The sequence below is a fragment of the Sus scrofa genome, chromosome 15, assembly GCF_054392235.1.
Source record: "Sus scrofa isolate SSC_HxYL_T2T_F1_AM1 chromosome 15, Sscrofa_HxYL_maternal_Yorkshire_Landrace_v2.0, whole genome shotgun sequence".
Classification (NCBI taxonomy): Eukaryota; Metazoa; Chordata; class Mammalia; order Artiodactyla; family Suidae; genus Sus; species Sus scrofa.
In genome coordinates this window covers 108,590,162-108,610,299 of record NC_139397.1, presented here as the reverse complement: position 1 = coordinate 108,610,299, position 20,138 = coordinate 108,590,162, and the positions used below count along the sequence as shown (strand labels likewise).

The 20,138-nt window shown below is 36.8% G+C and overlaps 1 long non-coding RNA gene and 1 pseudogene across 1 annotated transcript in view; one reads left to right on the top strand and one right to left on the bottom strand.

Annotated features, from left to right (window-relative positions):
* The window catches only part of LOC146396043 (uncharacterized), a 152,683-nt gene that overhangs the window by 79,623 nt on the left and 52,922 nt on the right, over positions 1 to 20,138 (top strand). The gene's annotated exons all lie outside the window — the stretch shown is intronic.
* LOC100512444 (protein FAM91A1 pseudogene) lies at positions 10,176 to 11,571 on the bottom strand (annotated as a pseudogene).

Sequence of the window (20,138 nt, the reverse complement as noted above, 5' to 3'; positions counted from 1 at the left end):
AACTCAACATTTAAAATGCTAAATTAAAAAAATCTTATTAACACCTTATTCTTTATGACCAGCATGACATCACTGAATGTGGAATTGGAAGGAAGTGTATAGTACACTGTAGATGTAAAAAGCTAAAGAGCATAGATAATAGTGAAGTAAAAAAAAGTATTAAAAAATTAGGATATGATGAGTTTTTAGTATTTATTGTCTTTGCTAAAGTATAATTTATTTAGGAGTTCCCACTGTGGCCTGTGGGTTAAGGATTCAGTGTTGCTGTAGCTGTGGCATAGATCGCATCTGTGTTTGGGCTCTCTCCCTGGCCCAGGAACTTCCAAATACCATGGGTGCAGCCAATATGTATGTTTACATAATTAATTTATATAATATATAATTTATATAATTATATACGTTATTTAATTGTAAATTTGTGTAAATTAATTTAAAATAATGGTCATGTTTAACAACCAGCTTACGAAACTCCTAACAATTTAACCATCAGCTGGTTTAAGCTGGCCCTAACTGCCATTCTTCCTAAGGCTAAATTTTCAGTTGTAGAATTTAAGGGTCTTTACAAGGATATATTGTATAGCACAGGGAATATAGCCAGTGTTTTATAATAACTACAAATGGTACACAGTCTTCAAAGATTGTGGGTTACTATGTTTTACACTTAAAATTTATATAATATTGTAAATCAATAATACCTCGGTTTTTTAGAAAAAGGATTGTAGAATCAAAGGGCATGGGGCTTTTTTGGCTCATGTTCATTCTGGGAGGTTTTTTGCTACTTCAGATTTTACTTTGTGATTATTATTGCTCTTTCCTTGATTTCTGAGTCAGTCTTTGCCATTGGATGTTGAAATCAGCCAAGGTTGGAGCATGTACACCACCTAAATTGGCAAATGAGACCAATGTAGGTTTCTATACTCCACCTTTCCCCACCCCCTCAGAGGGAGATTGTTAAACATTATTAACACTCCACTGTTCTGATTAGGATATAATTTAAAAGTGAAACAATAAGTCATGCGTGAATAAATGTTCATAGCAGAATTATTGTTAATTGCAAAAAACTGAAAATACTCCAAGTTATAGGTTGGGATTAGTTACTTTAAGGCTTTACTTCCTATGGGAGTCCCCATGGTGGCTCAGCAAAGACAAATGCAACTAGTATCCATGAGGATGTGGGTTGGACCCCTGGCCCTGCTCAGTGAGTTGGGGATCTGGCATTGCTGCGAGCTGTGGTGTAGGTTGGAGATTCAGCTTGGATTTGGACCTGGCGTTGCTGCTGTGTAGGTCTGGTACCAGATTGGCACATCACAGTTTCCTTAGTCATTTTAGGCATATTTTGTTTGCATGAAAATACTGCTTTATCATTTATGGGATTATTGACTACTATACACCCACATATGGACATGGTGTAGCAATATATTCTATGAGACATTTTAGACTTGGCCTCAAATTCCAGCCCAGTTGTTTCCTGGCTTTGAGACCTTGGATGATCTGTTAATTTCTCTAGAATCATTTTCCTCATTTACAATATGGGAATAATAGTATCTATTTTAGTTTTGAAGCAAATATTCTCTGCCCCTGCTGAAGGGATGCTTAGGCACTAAAGAGAGAAAAAAAGAATTAAGAGTCTGAAGCTTGAGTGCTGGGTGAAGAAGTCGAACTGCTAAGTAGGGAGCAGGGCAACATAGTTCAAGCTCTGGGTTGGGGATGGTTTCAAGAGGAAATAAATGGAATAATAGATCTTTTAAGGCCCAAACACTGCCCTACATCTCTGCATGCATGCAAATAAAGCAAACCTCTGAATGTTGCTATTGGCTGTGTTTTCTGGGCTCTGCAGGTTAGTACACGCTGGGCCAGCCCAGGTGGCCTGCCACATTTGTGGGGCACCCACCTGGTGGTTATGTCATCCACTGCCTCTGTACTCTCATTTCGGTGCCTGCCTTGGGGTAGCAGAGCCCAGTTTACTCCTATTGGGTAGCTGACATGCCTCAATGAGGGCTATGCACTGTGGCCCTGCCCCTCTCCCCTGAGTCAGGTCTAACCCAGAGAAACAAGCTGGGTGGCCAGACCAAAATTTATCAAAAGTAGAAAACTGAGTATTGCTAATGCTTCCAGAATTAAATAAATGGAGACATCACCTGATAGGTTAGGTTAGTCCTTATTTGATTTCTTAGCCAAATTAGACATTTTTGACTATCCATATCCAATTCCTGAATGTTGGAATTAATAGGGCTTAGTTATCGGCCTTCATCTTTTCTCAGCATATACCCTGGTCTTTAGGCAACTTCATCCACTCTTGTGACTTTTAGTTCATCTAAATGCCAAGAGCCCAACTTGATCCTGACCACACCTCTCATCTGAGATTTAGACCTTTATATCCAAATGCTCACTTTATATCTTGACGCATATCATTATTAACACATCTCATATGTTCATATATATATGTATACCTGATAATGGGAGATAGTATATCATAGTGATTAAGCTCTTGGGCTCTGGCGTTAGAGCTTATACCACCACTTACCAGCTGAGTGAGTTTGGGCAGATCACCAAACCATTTGGAACTTCTGTTTTCTTCACTGTAAAATGAAGGTTAAAATAATACTATTTCATAGAGTTGTGTGAGGACTGAAGGAGATAATTTATTTAAAGTACTTAGCGTGGTAACTGGACAATGGTAGCCATTGCTAACTTTCATTATTGTTGTTGTTGTTGTTGCTATTTACTCCAAACCATTTAATGGTTTCTGATAAAATTATCCTTTCAATGATCTGAGAAGTCCCACTTTTGGCTGTAGACTCACTTCTGCCATTCATTTCCTTCTTCTATTTATTTATTTAGGCCATGGCATGCAGTGGCTTGATGTGGCATCTTAGTTCCTAGACCAGGGATTGAACCCAGGCCACACCAGTGAAAGCACCAAGTCCTAACCACTAAACCACCAAGGAACTCCCATCATTTCCTTCTTTATACTCTTGTTTAAGTGGTCTTTTCCCTACAACAAACCAAAGTGTGTACTCGCCCAAAGCCCTCATACATTCTGGCCTAGGATACTCTCATTCTTTCAATGTTAACTCCTATTCTTCCTTAGTGTCTGGTTTAAGTATTAGATCCTGAGAGGTTTTTCCTGAATTTTTGATTTAAATTAGGCCCCCTTTTTTTCTCTTGCATTCCTAGTAGTTAGTAACCATGCATTTATTTGTGTGATTACTTATTTAGCTTACCTCCCTAAGGACCAAGACTGTGACTGGCACTTAGGTAAATATTTGCCAAAAATGTGGGTGAAAAATTTATTTCCTAACTAACCAGATTGTAATGCTTGTAGCTCTGGGGATTTGGAAAAAAAGACAGTTTTATGGGTAAAGAAGGTATAATTAAAAAAAAAAATTCTCCAGAGAGGACTTGGAGCTTATTAGTATATGTTTTTATATAATCAGCCAAAATGTTTTCAGGCACCTGAACAGATTTGGTTCACCAATAAGACTTCCAGGAAAATATAACCTAGATTTTAAAGTCAACTTACAGTTTCTAAAAGTTCTGTTTTTATAATTAATGTACTTGAATAAAACAATAAGTAGAAGGGAATGAAAAAGGACAGAAGGAATAAAGTAGTCCACACAGATGCAAACATATTTGTCATTTTTATTGCGCAAATGCCTCTGTACTGAGATTTCAGGGTCTTCGTGCAGAGAGAGTAAGAAAACATAATTTGCCAGATATTTCTAGTATTCTTTGGAATTACTGGTTTTTCCAATAAAAATTAATTTGCATAACAAATTATAATAGGAATAATGTTGGAATAGTAAAAGATGTATTTATAATATTTATTTTCAAGATCAATTGTATTGTTATAATCTATTATTACCAAATGAAATAATTGGAAGTGAAAGATATAGTGTTATTCTTCTTGGTAACCAAGATATGACAAAACCCTTAAACTACTCTCATAATGAACTCTTTTTTATCTACTCTAATGGACTCACTCAAAAGCAATCTGGTATGAGTAATCCAAGTGTACAGTTAAAAGTATATGCTTTTGTTTTTTTTTCACAATAACTTGATCAACACCACAGTTTATTTGTAAACATATGTGCCAGTAATCAAATTGACAACACTTTATACATCTCATTGTATAATATTAACATCATACTAGAAAGAAATCCACTCCACTCAGTTACAGTTTTGGTATTTTAAAATCTTTAAGTACAAACTGTATTATGAAACACTGACCATAAAAAAGAAACACAAGTAGCTGAGAAAACTGGAAACAAGAAACCGATATTCCCCCCAAAACAAATAAAACCAACTGATTACATATTTAAAAAGAAAAAAGGAATCAAGGAAATCAGATGATCATATATTATTTTAACAACATAAAGTTGTATTTCTTTAGATCCACATAAGAGGTGAAATCATATACTAAATTCCATGTCCTTTTTTTTTTAGCTGCACCCACAGCATGTGGAAATTCCTGGGCCAGGGATCGAACCCATGCCACAGCAGTGACCTGAGCCACTACAGTGACAATGCCACATCCTCAACCCACTAGAGCACAAGGGAACTCCTACCATGTCCTTTTTGAAATTTTTTTTTCTCTTGTTTTCTCAAGTTTGCCAATGGTTTAAGCTACATTAAAGGACAGAAAGGAAGGGAGGTAGGTAGCAAAAAGCCAAACGAAATTACTTTAAACATTTGCAGAAAAATTGGATAAAAATTCCTTCCTAGATTTTCTTTGGCAAATAATAAATTCTCTATTTTAATTTACCTTTGTGTTGAACAGGATCAACACATAAGATGTAAGCAATGCATCTTTACGTGGGTTACTGTATGAGTGGAAGAAGCCAGATTCACAAAGGAAAGCACAAAAGTGGCTTTCACATTTTGCCGATAGTTCTAAAAAGGCAGATTCTCCCTACGTAAAACTATAAGAGGTCTTTAGCTGGAAATCAGAATCTTTCTTTCCTCATTCACATGAGAAACCAGAGTTGACCACATGTTTTGCCAGTACTTTCCCTAAAATTCATGATCATTATTAGGTTCTATTTCTTCCTCCATTATCTCTCTAAGGAAACATAGCAGCAAATCACTCCCATATTTTGTGTCTTAAATTTACTGACAGCTGGGTTCACTACCAACAACTACATTCAATTCTTTATTAGTGTACAAGTCATTAACATAAGCTCAGCTTGTTAATACAGAAATAAATAACTACAGTTAAACAAAGCAAATGAAAATGAAATTAAAGAGCCCTGATCAATTGAAATCCTTATAACTTTTGGCTGAAAAACTATAAAAGTTACATACACACCTCATAGCACTAGGAATATACAATATCAATTATTGGAAAAATAAATGAGTGATTCACAGTTATACGAAATTATTTCAATATTAGTATTTTCCTACTATAGACAAACATAACATAGACTTGGTTTCTACCTCATACAAGACAAATTAGAAAACTAAATGTTACTGCATTTACCCTAAACGGCACAGACTGTGCTCTGGGTAACCTGCTCTAAGATATTCAATTCAACAGACAGGCCATGGTATTGAATACATGGTTATGTTAACGGTTTTAAGAAAGGCATATATTTCTAGAAGTGTTAAATACACAAATGTCAGTTCTATAAATAACAAAAACTATCAGTGAAAATGTTTAGGTTATAACCTCCCCAAATTTTCTAGTGCTTTAAATGTTTTAGATACATATTGTCTGACCAGTTAGTTTGGTTACAATTTTAAACTAGCAAACTGTTATCCTATAAGAATAGCTAAACTAATAACACTGCACAAACTTCCCAAGAAAGGTAACTTGAAAAATCTAAAAAGCGATTCCAATTATTCCAATCAACTTTTGAGATGCTAAAAGACCAATGACTCAAGAAACATTTTGAAATTCTCAATTTTTCTTTATCATTCCTCTAAAACTAGCCACATAAATTTAACATCCGTGTTGCTTAGGAATATGTCCTCACAGTAGGTTTATCACTAAAGGGTTCTGATCAGAAGACATAGCCTTAATGTCTCTAATATGTAATTCTAAGCTAAAATCAAAATGCTTGGTTTAAAAACATCGTCTGGTTCCATAACAATTGATGGGTAAAGCTACTAAACAAAAAATAAATCAGGGTGAAAATGTTTGGCAGCCACAGCTACAAGAGTGGAAAATAAATTCTATTTTTTCCATAAAGACTCTATGAAAATATAAAGCCCAAAGTGACAACAAAATCCACCTATAAACATTGTTTAAAAATAGGATGTTTTCCAAATCTTCTTATGAGATGTCAATATATAGTCACAGTTAAGACCTCTAAATCAAGGTTAGGTTATACCTAACTATGCTGATTTACATACCTTGAACAATGTTCAACAGATAATACATAATTTACAGACATCCACAGCAATTCTTAATGCCCCATCAGATCATTTCTCAATAATGGATGTTTATCACTGTATAGTTTTGCTACTTTAAATACCAAGAAGCATTTCCAAAGGAAGAGTTCCTCCTCTTCCTATGATATGATCCCCTAAAGAGTAGGTAACAAAGTATAAAATTAAGCAAGATTTATGTTTGATAAACTAACATATAAAATTAAAATTACCATTGCAGTATTCATAGTGACTGCTTATAAACATAACAGTCATCGTAAAGGCTATAAAGTCTATCCTCAGTTTTACAAAAGAAATGCAGATTGTCTCAAGGTAAAAAATACAGTGCAGGCTGCTAAAAAGTTCTTTGTTGCATTAGGAGGTGCAATAACGAGGAAAACTTCAGAAAATATGAACATGTTCCCCACGCTTTTAACATTAGTTGAACATGAACTGCATTGTAGCAGCAGGATGCTTTTTAGTGGCTGGCACTATAAAGTTGACATTAAGTAAGAAAAACGGTTCCTGTTATGCCCACTTTCTGAAGGGTTTTTATCAGAAATGGGTGTTGGATTTTGTCAAAGGCTTTTTCCGCGTCTATGGAGAGGATCATATGGTTTTTATTCTTCAGTTTGTTAATGTGGTGTATCACACTGATGGATTTGCAAATATTGAAGAACCCTTGCATCCCTGGGATAAATCCCACTTGATCATGATGTACAATCCTTTTAATGTATTGTTGGATGCGGTTTGCTAGTATTTTGTTGAGGATTTTTGCATTGATGTTCATCAGTGAAATTGGCCTGTAGTTTTCTTTTTTTGTGGAATCTTTGTGTGGTTTTGGTACCAGGGTGATGGTGGCCTCATAGAATGAGCAAACTCTGCAATTTTTTGAAATAGTTTCAGAAGGAGAGGTGTTAGCTCTTCTCTAAATGTTTGATAGAATTCACCTGTGAAGCCATCTGGTCCTGGATTTGTGTTTGTTGGAAGTTTTTTAAATCAGTTTCCATTTCAGTTCTTGTGATTGGTCCATTCATCTTTTCTATTTCCTCTTGGTTTAGTCTTGGAAGATTGTACTTTTCTAAGAATTGGTCCATTTCTTCTAGGTTTTCCATTTTATTGGCATATAGTTGCATATAGTAGTCTCTTATGATCCTTTGTATTTCTGTGATGTCCGTTGTTACTTCTCCTTTTTCATTTCTAATTTTATTGATTTGAGTCCTCTCTCTTTTTTGCTTGATAAGTCTGGCTAGGGGTTTATCAATTTTGTCAATCTTTTCAAAGAACCAGCTTTTCATTTCATTGATCTTTTCTATGGTTTTGTTTCTATTTCATTGATTTCTGCTCTGATCTTTATGATTTCTTTCCTTCTACTAACTTTAGGTCTTGTCTGTTCTTCTCTCTCAAGCTGCTTTAGATGTACAGTTAGCTTGTTGATTTGAGTTTTTTCTTGTTTCCTGAAGTGGGCTTGTATTGCTATAAACTTTCCTCTTAGAACAGCTTTTGCTGCATCCCATAGGTTTTGGAGTGTCATATCTTCGTTGTCATTTTCTGCCAGTTATTTTTTAATTTCCTCTTTGATTTCTTCAGTGATTTTGTTTAGTAGCATGTTGTTTACAGGAACCTACCTCAACATGATAAAGGCCACATATGACAAATGTACAGCGAACATCATTCTCAATGGTGAAAAGCTGAAAGAATTCCCACTGAGATCAGGAACAAGACAAGGATGTCCGCTCTCGCCACCACTCTTCAACATAGTTCTGGAAGTCCTTGCCACAGCAATCAGAGAAGTAAAAGAAATAAAAGGAATCCAAATTGGAAAGGAAGAAGTAAAACTATCACTATTTGCAGATGACTTGATACTATACCTAGAGAATCCTAAAGACTCTACCAGAAAACTGTTAGAGCTCATCCACGAATTTGGCAAAGTCACAGGATACAAAATCAATGCACAGAAATCAATGGCATTTCTATCCACTAACAATGAAAGAACAGAAAAGGAACTTAGGGAAGCAATCCCATTTACCATCGCATCCAAAACAATAAAATATCTAGGAGTAAACCTCCCTAAAGAGACAAAAGACCTGTACTCTGAAAACTATAAGCCACTGATGAAAGAAATCAAAGATGACACAAATAGATGGAAAGATATACCATGCTTGTGGATTGGAAGAGTTAATATTATCAAAATGACTATACTTCCTAAGGCAATCTACAGATTCAATGCAATCCCTATCAAATTACCAAGGACATTTTTCACAGAACTAGAACTAAATATTTTAAAATTTGTTTGGAAGCACAAAAGACCCAGAATAGCCAAAGACATCCTGAAAAAGAAAAATGGAACTGGAGGAATCAGGCTCCCGGGCTTCAGACTACACTACAAAGCAACAGTCATCAAAACCACATGGTACTGGCACAAAGACAGAAATATAGATCAGTGGAACAGGATAGAAAGCCCAGAATTAAACCCATGCACCTACAGCCAACTAATCTATGACAAAGGAGGCAAGAATATACAATGGAGAAAGAACAGCTTGTTCAATAAGTGGTGCTGGGAAAACTGGACAGACACAAGGAAAAGAATGAAATTAGAACACTCCCTAACACCATACACAAAAATACACTCCAAATGGATTAAAGCCCTAGATATAAGACCAGACACTGTCAAACTCCTAGAGGAAAACATAGCCCAAACATCTCTGACAGAAATGACAGCATCATCTTCTCAGATCCACCTATCAGAGCATTGACAACAAAAACAAAAATAAACAAATGGGACTCAATCAAACTTCAAAGTTTCTGCACAGCAAAGGAAACCCTAAACAACACAAAAAGACAACCCACAGAATGGGAGAAAATCTTTGCAAATGAATCGACTGACAAGGGATTCATCTCCAAAATTTATAAAAACCTCCTGCATCTCCATACCAAAAAAAACAAATAAGGCTATCAAAAAATGGACAGAAGATCTAAACAGATAATTCTCCAAAGAAGACATACGGATGGCCAAGAAACACATGAAAAGATGTTCAACGTCACTCATTATTAGAGAGATGCAAATCAAAACCACTCTGAGGTACCACCTTACACCAGCCAGAATGGCCATCATCCAAAAGTCTACAAACAATAAGTGCTGGAGCGGGTGTGGAGAAAAAGGAACACTAGTACACTGTTGGTGGGATTGTAAATTGGTGCAACCACTGTGGAAAGCAGTATGGAGATGCCTCAGAAAACTAAACATAGAACTACCATTTGATTCAGCAATCCCACTCCTGGGCATCTACCCAGAGAAAACCACGACTTGCAAAGACACATGTACTCCGATGTTCATTGCAGCACTATTTACAATAGCCAAAACATGGAAACAACCTAAATGTCCATCAACAGAGGAGTGGATCTAGAAGATGTGGTCCATATACACAACGGAATATTACTCAGCCATTAAAAAGAACGAAATACTGCATTTTTTTGCAACATGGATGGACCTAGAAGCTATCATGCTAAGTGAAGTCAGCCATACAATGAGACACCAACATCAAATGCTTTCACTGACATGTGGAATCTGAAAAAAGGACAGACGGAACTTCTTTGCAGAACAGATGCTGACTCACAGTCACTGAAAAACTTACCATCTCCGGAGGAGACAGTTTGGGTAGTGGGGGGATGTGCTTGGGCTGTGGGATGGAAATCCTGTGAAATCAGATTATGATCATTATACAACTACAGATGTGATAAATTTATTTGAGTAATAAAAAAATTAAAAAAATAAAAAAATATTAATAAAGTTAAAAAAAAAGAAAGAAAAAAGGCAGAAAGTGTGAGCAACAATGGTGTAACCAAATTATTGCATATGGAGATTAGCAAGAAGAAGCAAGGAAGGTGACCATCCGCTCCATTCTGTTAAGATTCCATCTTTAAATATTAAGTTTTTTGCAGGAAGTGGAACTCTGCGTCGGCACAGGATGACTGTGGAAGCAAACCTGAAAAACTGGCTTCATTGTGGATATCCAGTGGTGAAGCAGCTTCCTGGAATGAGTGAACAAAGTTAAGGACTTGTAGAGACAGTTTTCTACTGGAATGCAAGAGGTTTTGAAGGCTCTCTTTTCTGCAAAGGCCATGAGTAGCAATCTTTTCTGCAAACTTTCTGATTTAATTCAGAACTAAATAGTGGAATTCCAAAGCACAGCTCGAGAAGAACCCAATCTGCTTCTGTTGTGGCAACAGAGTTTTGCTTTGTGGCTGAGTCTACACTGCTTCCTCAACGACCATTTCAAATGACTCTGTACTCCCATTTACATCTGAGCTAGAAGCCAAATCAGGTTCTCCTCTCTCGTCATAAACATCACTGAGTTTTCTGTTTGCAAGCTGGCTAGAAGCATTCAACATGGTGACATATCCACAAAAATGCTGCAAGTCCACTTTGTTCCTTAATATTTGCACTGCTTTATGGACACCCATATTAACACAAGTAAACTCTCCTTGGAGTTCTGTCTCATCAAACAGGAAAGGTATGTGGACAGTTTCTCCTATCACATGCAGACCATGTCCCTGAATCAAAACTGCTGAAAGTGTTAAAGCATCATTCAACATTGTGAGCACATTTGATGTAGAAACCACCTCAGGATCATGACTCCGTAACGTTATTAGTAATTGATCAAAACCCTGGAACATATCTGGCAGTTTTCGAAGTCTTGTATCTTAGGACAGTAAAAGAGATGGTGGTCCTTGCCTGGTGATATAGTAAATGTACAGCTTAAACCAGACAGAACTGACTGCTGGGATAGCTGGTCCAATATGCTGAGGTGTGCAGCTGCTGACAGGCCGTATTTCATTGGTAAGAGGAGCCATGGAGACAAGCAGGGTGTAATTTTTGTTTAGAACTCTGCTGCAAGTTGCAGGGTCCAATCCCAGAAGGCTTTCACAGTGCAAGAGATCCAGAGAAAAACCATAATTGGGTTGGTCTGGCTGTGCAGTTTGTGCAACTAGATCTTTATTATGACGCAGAAACAATATTGTGTTTCTCAGAGTAAGTGCATGATCAAAATATCTCTGTGCTTCTCCTTCACCAGTGCTTTAAACCTTTTCTAGTTCTATAAGAAAGCTGTCCAGAGACTCTTCTGAGAGTTTGCCAACTTCAAACATTGTGACTGCATGGCTTTTCAAGTTTGGTGAAAGATTTCCCATCATTGAAAAGGCAGTGAGGAGTTCCCGTTGTGGTGCAGTGGTTAACGAATCCGACTAGGAACATGAGGTTGAGGGTTCAATCCCTGGCCTCGCTCAGTGGGTTAAGGATCTGGCATTGCCATGAGCTGTGGTGTAGGTCGCAGATGTGGCTCAGATGCTCAGATCCCGCGTTGCTGTGGCTCTGGTGTAGTCCAGTGGCTACAGCTCCAATTAGACCCCTAGCCTGGGAACCTCTATATGCCATGGGAGTGGCCCCAGAAAAAGCAAAAAGACAAAAAAACAAAAAAAGAACAGGTAGCTTTCAAAGAAAAGGACAAATATAAGGAAGAAACAATTGAGAAGATGCAGGAATAAAATAATCATGTATAAAACTTTCATTAAAAACTTAAAATGAAAAAGAAAAGGCAGTAAGAGTTGAGACAAAAAGGAATGCGATATGCTTTGTATATCCTGTAGACAAGCTCAAACTGCTTAAACTGGCTGTGTCAGCTACATCTTCTTGACTATTTGTATCAGTGTCAGTAGCTGATGAAGCTTCTTGTACCGGACTCCTACTTTCCCCACCATCCCATGAAAGCAGCATCTTTTGTGGATCTAAAGTACTCTTTAATCTGTTTACAGATGGTACATTCTTCCACGATGAATGAAGTTGATCCAAATTTATTACTTGTCCCTTCTTATGGGCAAATCCCAATCTGCAGTACATTGACAGGGCATTCTTAACTAGGGATAGGTCTATCTCAAGGACATTTGCAAGCTCTGCAACATTAGTATGCTCATCTATTGAAACAAATACAGAGTAGAGTCTCAAAATAATCACCTTGCATTCCATTCATAACAAAACCTTCAAGGGGAGGAACTGCTATACAACTGTCATCAGATATTGGTACATATTACAATGCAGTACATAGTTTATATAATAAAGGATGCTATTAGTATCACCCCACTTTACAGGTGAGTATGCAGAGAGGTCGGTTAACTTGCACAACACAATGCAGTCAGTAAGTGCAAAGGTACTATATGAATTGAGGCAGACTGGCTCCAGGACCTATGCTCCTGATATGCTTATTTCAGGGTTTATTACCTGTTGTTTTTGGAATTCAACTAAAAACAAGTGATAAAACTACATGAGGAAAATCTTGTTGGGAGGAGGAATTAGAAAGCAGTTAAATTATTTCTGGATGGTTTCTGTCTTTATTCCTTTTTACTTTTTACTCCCCCATATGAAGAAGAAAGCCTATCTGTGTGCATGTTTTCTGGCAGGGTTGCTAAATTTTCTGGGAAGATTGCTAAATGTTCAAATGGGATAATTGCCCTAGAAAAGTTTACTTAGAATTGAATATAAACAAAACAAACCCAGAAATTTAGAAATATTTGAAAAAAACAGCTTTATTATTTTGAAAAATGAAACTAATGCTTATGAAAATAAATTCATGTTATTTTATGTTTAGCAAAATTAGGTTATATGACAACTATACCATAATTTTAGAATGAGCAAAGAATGAATTGTATTATTTTTTGGTAGGCACAAGAAATAAACAATGTGTGTATGAAACCCTATGTGACATCTCTTGTTTCACATTTGATTGACCTGAAATGGTTAGACAGCCAATTTTGCAAACATATTTGAGAATTTCATGCTTCATCAATTTTCCCAAAGTTGACTCTAAATATTTTGATATTTAAAGCATCTTCTCTTGAATCACCTTTTGTGATATACATGAGACTTGCTTATTTTTTTTAATGAAAGGTTTTTCCAATGATCTATGATACATCACTTTGTAGCTTTGCAATACTAGAAACATCCTTTTGAAATTCATCTTCTTTCTTTTCTCCTCCTCCTCCTTCTCCTTTTCCTTCTCCTCCTCTTTCTTTTTTGGGCCATGCCTGTGGCATGTGGAACTTCCCAGGCCAGGGATTGAACCCACGCCGCACTTATGGCCTGTGCTACAGCTGCAGCAACGCTGGATCCTTAGCCTGATGCACCACACAGAACTTTCATTTTCATTTTGTATATTTACACTGGATGTTTCCAATTGCCAATAGCCAGAAACTAATCTTTCAGGATTGAGAATAAATTCTAGTGTTCATAGGGGCAAGGAGGGAAAGAGATGTTTGAGAGGAGACAAATTTTATAGTAGTATGGCGTTACTGAATGATTGTGGGATCTGAGGATTTGTCCTTTCCTACTCAACCCAATGTCTCTGGGACCTCAGATAATACATCACAAATAACAAATATGCCTTATTGTTTTGTTTTTCTGTCGAAATTTTGGCAAGAAGTAAAATGATATGGAAGAGTACAAAGGAAAAACTATTCATCTTTTTTCCCCTCCCTCAAGTTGTTATTTAAAACATTATTTGCCTATTTTCAAAATAAGAACACTGAAATGCTATGATTTAGAAATTCAAATTAATTAAGAGACTGAGAAAAGGAAAGCAAGAAGCAAGTAGGAACAGAGATATAATAATGATAAAATATGAAATTGTGAAACACATTTTTTAAAATTAATAAAAAGTAAACAAAATAAAAAGTTGATTTCTTAGAAAAGATTAATAAGCCTGGTTAAGGAAAAGGAAAAAAAAATAAAAGATATAAATTTAGGAATTAGAAAGGGGATATGAACAGAGATATGAAAAAATTTCTCAAAAGAAAATTTTTAAGAGAATATAATCTGTAATCCAATGGCAATGAATTTGAAAATCTAGAGAAAACTATTTCTGGTAAATATAAATGAACAAAAGCAACCCAAGAAAACAACAAATAAATAGAGAAGAAATGAAAAAGATTATTGAAGAAATACTATTTATTTATTTTGGCTGTATCCACAGCATACAGAAGTTCTGGAGCCAGGGATCAAACCCATACCACAGCAGTAACCCAAGCCACAGCAATGACAATGCCAGATCCTTAACCCACTGAGCCACCAGGGAACTCTGAGAAATACTATTTAAAAAGGCACCAGGCCTGAGTAATGTTTACTACTAACTTCTTTCAAACCTACAAATAATAGACAATTCCTATATTTTGACTACTCTGATTTATAAAAACTATGCAGAAACTCCTAATTTATGATTCTGGCATAATTAGATGCCAAAACTTGATTAATCTCCCCAGTGTTATGAATATAGATGCATATACTTATGTAAAATATTAACAAATTGAATAAATCACCAAATTAGAAGAAGATCATAGCAAAGTAGAATTTAGAATTTATTCCAAGGTTACTGGGATGGGTTTCCTTGCTCATCACCTAAATGACAAATAGATGAAGCCAAGAGAATCTGAATGCAGTGGCTCAGGTCACTGTAGAGATATGGGTTCAGTCCCCATCCTGGTGCAGTCAGTTAAAGTACCTGGCTTTAGCACAGCTATAGCTAGGATACAGTTTCAATCCCTGGTCCAGGAACATCCATGTGCCTCGGCTGTAGCCAAAAAAAAAAAAAAAAAATTTAGTAACTGTGTCCGGAGTTAAGTTTAAAGCAAGTAATTAAAGTTTAATTAAAGATTCCTTTAATATACTCGCAATCAAAAATTACTCTTGATAAAGTGCAATTACTCTAAACTCTAAAAATATTTATAAGAATTACCCTCAGTAAAAAAATCACTGTTAAGTGATGGATAAGCATTTATAAGCCACATAACCATGTAATAAAATCAATAGATATTAAAATCTGGCTGTTTAAGAATAAAATGTAATAGTGCATTTCAGAGAGTACATTTCAGCCTCAAGCTAACTAAATTATAACCAAAATAAATAAGACTGTCCTGCGATAAATTTTTGGTAATGGCTATAATGTTTAGTCCTTAAAGTCAAAAGAAATTTTATTAACATATTCTTGCCCTTTAGGGAATTTTTAATAGCTTATTTTTTACACTGTTCAAATATTCATTTTAGATTAAAAATTAAGAAAACATGCCCACACAGATGTAGTTATATTTACGCTATGAGTATGGAAAACCTAATGAGAGTAATTCTGTTTCTCATTTAGAACTGAAGGAAAGTTCCTCAGACTAAAGTGATAAAATTTAAACCCTCTAATCACTATTGCTGAGCATGATGCCTGGCACCAGTGAGGCACGCAAATATTTCTTGAATTCAGCTGAAATCAGTTTTGTAGCCATTGAAAACCATTTCACAATTTTGTTCCTTGAACTGCCCTATGATTAAAAAGTCAATGAACAAGTAGTCCTAGGGCCTGGTATCACCCCTGTACTAATAAGCTATGAGAACTTGGACAGATCATTAAATTCTTTGGCCTGTTGAGCCGTGATCAGTAAATTCTCAGCCCTCTAGGACATGTGATCCACTTTTTATGGTATGTGAATGATTTTTTTTTAAATCTATTAATGCCAGATGAGCTTAGCAACTTAATTTAAAAGGCATGAAACATTAGCCAATCAACAAACAACTTTACATGAGATAGGCACTATTATTCTATAACAGCTCTGTTTAATAGAACTGTAACATGAATCATAAATGTGAACTATATATTTAATATAAAATTTTCAGCCATAAAAAAGAACAAAATAATGCCATTTGCAGCAACATGGATGGACCTAGAGATTCTCATACTCAGTGAAGTAAGTCAGAAAGAGAAAGACAAAATATCATATGATATCATTTATATGTGGAATCTGAAATATGGCACAGATGAACCTATCTACAGAATAGAAACAGACTCACAGACATAGGGAACAGACTTGTAGTTGCCAAAGGGGAGGAGGAGGGAGTGGTATGGACTGGGAGTTTGGAGTTAGTAGTTGCAAACTATTACATTTAGTGGATAAGCAATTAAATCCTGCTGTGTAGCGCAGGGAACTATATCCAATCACTTGTGATAGAAGATAATAGGAGAAAAAGAATGTATATATAGGTGTATAACTGGGTCACTTGACAGCAGAAATTTACAGAACATTGTAAATCAACTATAGTAAAAAATTAAAAATAAAACATTCTAGTAGCTACATGAAAACAAGTAAACAAAGTTAAAATTAATTTTAATGATATATTTTAACTGGATATATCCAAAACATTATCATTTCATCATGTAATTGACACAAACACTATTAATGAGCATTTTATGTTCTTTTCTTTACATGGTCTTCCGAATTAATTGTATTTTATAGCACATCTCAATTAAGATGGCACATTTTGGGGGCTCAGTTGCCACATGTGCCTAGTAACTGGGTTTGTTAATGCAGTTTATAGGACTACTGTCTTAATAAAATAATAAAGAGAGTGTCTGCCATTATTATATGAAGTGTAACATGATGGCTAAATAAACTTTAAGATAATTCTTAAGCACAACGATGGAACATCGACAAAGTTTCTTGATTTGTAGATGGGTAAAGATAGTCTATGAGGTCTCTTCCATTTCTGATACTAATGCTCTGGTTCTATCAAAGTGTCTTGCACAGAAGAGGCATTTAGCATTGTTGCATGTGGTGTGTAGATTATATATATATATATGCCTTGTCTCATTCCACAGAAGCTCTGAGGCAGAAACTATTTGTGGAAAGAAGGAAAATGTGGGGGGGGGGATAAAAGAAGAGAAGGGAAGGGAGATTAAGGGAATAAAGAGAGGGAGGGAGGAAATGGAGGAAGAAAGAGAAAGGGAGGAAGGAAAAAGGATAATTGGAGAAGGTTCAAATCTCAGAACTGTCAATCTCCATTAGGTTCATCGGTAATTATTTATGGTATCAAGTGAACTTTCAAACACTTAGCTGTTGGGTGCAGTGCTCTTTAAAGCTACAAAGTACATTTTAAAAGTAGACAATGTCCCAAGAACCCCTTAGACTGTGGACTTATTTACATGTGGCACAGGCCTAACAGACCTTGGGCTTTGTAATCATAGCCCTATAAACTGTAGGGTTCACATCACTGTGAGACTGACCAAGCTCAAATCTGTAATTTTCTCCCTGGATTTTTCATGTTCAAATGATTTTTAGAAGGGTGTGATGTAAGAGTAAATATATTTCAATTTGTAGGTTTTATTTTTAATATTTAAATAGAATTTCTTAATGGTTTAAGAGGTCCTCTCTGTTGAAGTCCACTTTACAGAATAAAATATAGCCTGGAATTCCCACTGTGGCATGGGGGTTAAGGACCTGGAGCTGCTGCAGCTGCAGCATAGGTCACAGCTGTGGCTTAGATTCAATCCCTGGCCTGGGAACTTCCATACGCTTCAAGGTTGCGGTAGGGAGGAAAAGAACAAAATATAGGTTAGTCTACTTTTAGGTGAATTTCTAGTTTGCGGTTGAATTGGGAGATAAACCTCTAGGGGAGAGAAGAGAGAAGATGGTATACCAACTGTGACCAGTGGTAGGGATTTTCAGTGTAATTTTCATGGTGGTCGAAGTAAAATTCAGGCTTTGTTCATACATGGTGGCATTTGTTGGACTGTGAGTTACTTGAGCACAGAGAAGGTATTGCCCTAGCAACAACCATAGCCCCCGGCACATAGTAGGTGATTTCATCCATCTCTGGTGACTTCAGGTGTCATCTATGTGCTGATGACTTTCAACTTGTATCTTTAAGTCTTTCTTTTTAGTTTCAGACCCATTTTAATCAAAACCCCTCCGTGGTGGACCCACTGGTATTTCACACTCAGTGTGTCCCAGACTGAACCCATGTTTTCCACTGAACCTGCTTCTCCTCCAGGGTTCCTTATCTCAGTGAATGGATGGCCATCCACCCAGTTCCTCAGGTCTGAAATCTTGACTCATTAAGCTCCCCCACATGACACAGCCCATCAATCACCAAGTTCTTCTGAGTCTCCTTCAGATGGATAGCTGGAGTCTATACACCTTTCCCCATCTCTGCTCACATGCCTTTAGTCCAGCTTATTTATGCTCCAATAGACTGTTTTCCTTGTACCCACTCAGGCATCTCTGTACTCCAAGCACTGTGGGGACTTTCAAATGTGTACATCAGATCACTTTAGCCCCTGTTTAAAAAAGTCAGTGCTCTTAGAATAAATTCTAAACCTTCATACTTTGGTAGTTTAGACTAAATTAATTTTATTCTAAACTCTGTTCTATTTAGGATAAATTCTAAACTCTCTTACTTGGATATTTTAGAAAAAAATTCTAAACTCTCTTACGTGGCCCTCCACTTGGGCCACTTTCCCCTTCACTTACTAATTCAGGCCTCTTTGGTCTTCTTTCTGTTTCTAGTATACTGCAAGCTCCTTTCTACCCCTTAATTCCAATTCATTTATCAGGTTTCACTCTAACTCCCCTCCTATCAGCCTTTGCTGCACAGAGTAGGTAAGTCCTCTTTATTCATTCTTGTAGCTCTCTGTATCCCATTGTGATCCTAATCTCATTTGTAACATTTACACAATGCTTATCTTTCCATGTGGGCTTGGGTTGTGTTTCCTATACTGCTGTATCCCCAGTAACTAGTACAGGAGTAATGGATAGCAACCACTCAACAATAACTACTACTCTGAATACTGGAGGAATAGATAGGTATAGCTCTATCTTTGGTTTAATTAGCAGCTAGGTTTTTGCTATTTATATCTGGGTATACAGATTTTAAAAACTTTACTGTACTCCTGAATATTTCTGCATGATAGTAATAACTCATAGGAGAATATTTAAAAATTATCCTGCCTCTTTCCTATATGAACATCAAATACCTAACAAAGACGTTATTGGGAAAGAGTGGAGTAAAAAAAGAGTGTTTTTTTTTATGGCATGAAATAAATGTCTGGAGTTGACATGAGAATTAAAAAAATGGTATTAAATCAAGAAGTTATGACCAAAAAAAAAAAAAAAAGGAGTTCCCGTCGTGGCGCAGTGGTTAACGAATCCGACTAGGAACCATGAGGTCGCGGGTTCGGTCCCTGCCCTTGCTCAGTGGGTTAACGATCCGGCGTTGCCGTGAGCTGTGGTGTAGGTTGCAGACGCGGCTCGGATCCAGCGTTGCTGTGGCTCTGGCGTAGGCCGGTGGCTACAGCTCCGATTCAACCCCTAGCCTGGGAACCTCCATATGCCGCGGAAGCGGCCCAAGAGATAGCAACAACAACAACAACAACAAAAAAGACAAAAAGACCAAAAAAAAAAAAAAAAAAAAAAAAAAGAAGTTATTTGGAGGCTGGAAGGCCTCTTATTTTATTTTATTAAAAATTTTTGCCTTTTTATGGCCGCACCTGCAGCATATGGAAATGCCCAGGCTAGGGGTTGAATCGGAGTTGTAGTTGCTGGCCTGCATCACAGCCACAGCAACACAGGATCCTTAACCCACTGAGTGAGGCCAGGGATTAAACCTACATCCTCATGGATACTTGTCGGGTTAGTTACTCTGAGCCACAACGGAAACTCCTGGAAGGCATCTTAGAAATCAGCCAACTTGGAGGAGTTCCTGTCATGGTGCAGTGGGAATGAATCTGACTAGGAACCATGAGGTTGCGAGTTCAATCCCTGGCCTCACTCAGTGGGTTAAGGATCTGGTGTTGCCATGACCTATGGTGTAGGTTGCAGGCCCGGCTCGGATCTGGTGTTGCTGTGGGTGTAGGCCAGTGGCTACAGCTCTGATTAAACCCCTAGCCTGGGAATCTCCATATGCCATG